General features: G+C 46.9%; 1 pseudogene; it reads right to left on the bottom strand.

The window, feature by feature from the left end:
• Positions 1-1,042: 1,042 nt before the first annotated feature.
• On the bottom strand, positions 1,043-1,143 carry LOC122152010 (annotated as a pseudogene).
• Positions 1,144-1,870: the final 727 nt, after the last annotated feature.

Here is a 1,870-nt window from a genome sequence, read left to right on the forward strand (position 1 = left end):
TTCTTTGGCGATCTCCATGTGTCTTGGTATCTTGGGTCTAGGAGGTGGTCAGCACAAGGTCCCTGAGTCCACAGGACACAGTCTACTCCCTGCTCTTGGTTGTTGTTGGACCCTCCTCTCTGCTCTCTTCTCCCCGCCCCCCTTGTTTTTAATCTCTTGAAAGATAAAAGGTGTGACTCAAGCCAGGGTATGACCTGAGTAAGGGTGGTAACTTGTAATGATTTATAAGATATTTTGAGGGGACACAATTCAATCAATAACTGACTCCCTGGGACAGAGTAGAACTCCCCCGTAGGGCAGACTGTAATCTTCCCCGGGGCATATCATCAGGTCTTTCCGCCTTGCAATCTACTTCTGAAAACTGGCCAACAACCATCCTACGGGTCACAACAGAACAGTGTCCCATATGGCACTGGAAGGTGAGCCCCTAGGTTGGAAGACCTTCAAAATGCACAGTGGCTCCAACAATGCACTTGATCACATCAATGTTTGTGAAAATGGCACAGAACCGGGGAACGGATTGTTCTGTTATTCATGGGGTCACCATGAGGCAGAGCTGACTCCAAAGCAACTGACAGTAACATGTGATTAGGCCTGGAGTCTGACTCTGAGATCTTCTCAATGCATCGATCCAAGGAAGACAACTGTCTAGCATTGACATTTGAGATGAAGTCTGTTGGCCAGCCCTAGTGGGGGGTGAAGTCCACAGAACTTGGCGTAGACCCAGCTCTTGTTTCAAAGAGCTTATGGAATAAAAAACTGTGACTTACAGACTCACAATGGATGAAAGGGTGACATGTTTTCATAACCATTGTACATGATACATAGAGAATACTTTTAGGTCTATTGATGTTGACGGCGCTATTGAGTTGATTCTGGTTCATAGCGACCCCAAGTGACAGAGAACTGTTCCATAGGCTATAATATTTATAGGAACAGGTCACCAGGTCTTTTCTTCTGTGCAGTCATTGAGTGGGTTTGAACTACCAACCTTTTGGTTAGTAGCCAAGCGTTTAACTATTGTGCCACCAGCGTTCCTTAAAAATATATGGAATGTTTCATGCATTTGCGTGTCATCCTTGGGCAGGACCATGCTCGTCTTCTCTGTATCAATCCAATTTGAGTAGACTGCTGAAGTGAGCACTGACCAATAAGATATCTCCTAGGATATAGTGAGAGAAAATACATTGACATCTTACAGAACTTCTTTGGGACACAATTTGATGAATGCTGCTCCTAAGGTAGGAAAAGTACATTTAGAAAGAGAAATTGAAGACAAAAATCTCCTCTATCTTGTTCTCAAAGCAAAACAAACTCACTGCCATTGATTTCATTCCCGTCTTATTCTAGTATATTGGATATTCGAAGGCCAGTGCTAAAAGGGCAAGGAGGCCACATGTCCTGACCTCCTCTAACCCCACAAAAGGAAGACAGAGCCACCATCAATAACCCAAGACCTATTCCTGTGAGGCCAGACATGCTGCCTCCCTCCAGCCCTTTCACCAACTGTTCCTCCCAAAGCACCCACCACCTCTCTCCTGGGTTCGATAATTCACTGCAGTGGCCACACAGAACTCGCAGATTACGGGGTTTATTAGGGAAGCACCAGACTACAGTTCAAGTTCAGGAAGAACGCTCAGTCTCTCTCCCAGCCCACCGTCCCTCAGCCAACAGTCTCTCTCAGTCTCTCTCCCAGCAGTGCGTGTCCCTCGGTGTCTAACTCCGCAATGCGTGTCTCTTGCGTCTCTTTCCCAGCAGTGCATGTCTCAGGAGTGCATGTCTCTTTCAGCATCACGTCTTTCTCAACTGGCAGTCAGAGAGAGTTCTGCCTCCAGGAGGCCTCCTTTTGAGCCCGGCAGGGTGGCCGAAC

Source organism: Orycteropus afer, unplaced genomic scaffold, assembly GCF_000298275.1.
Source record: "Orycteropus afer afer isolate SDZICR_OR568_19922 unplaced genomic scaffold, OryAfe1.0 scaffold01113, whole genome shotgun sequence".
Classification (NCBI taxonomy): domain Eukaryota; kingdom Metazoa; phylum Chordata; class Mammalia; order Tubulidentata; family Orycteropodidae; genus Orycteropus; species Orycteropus afer.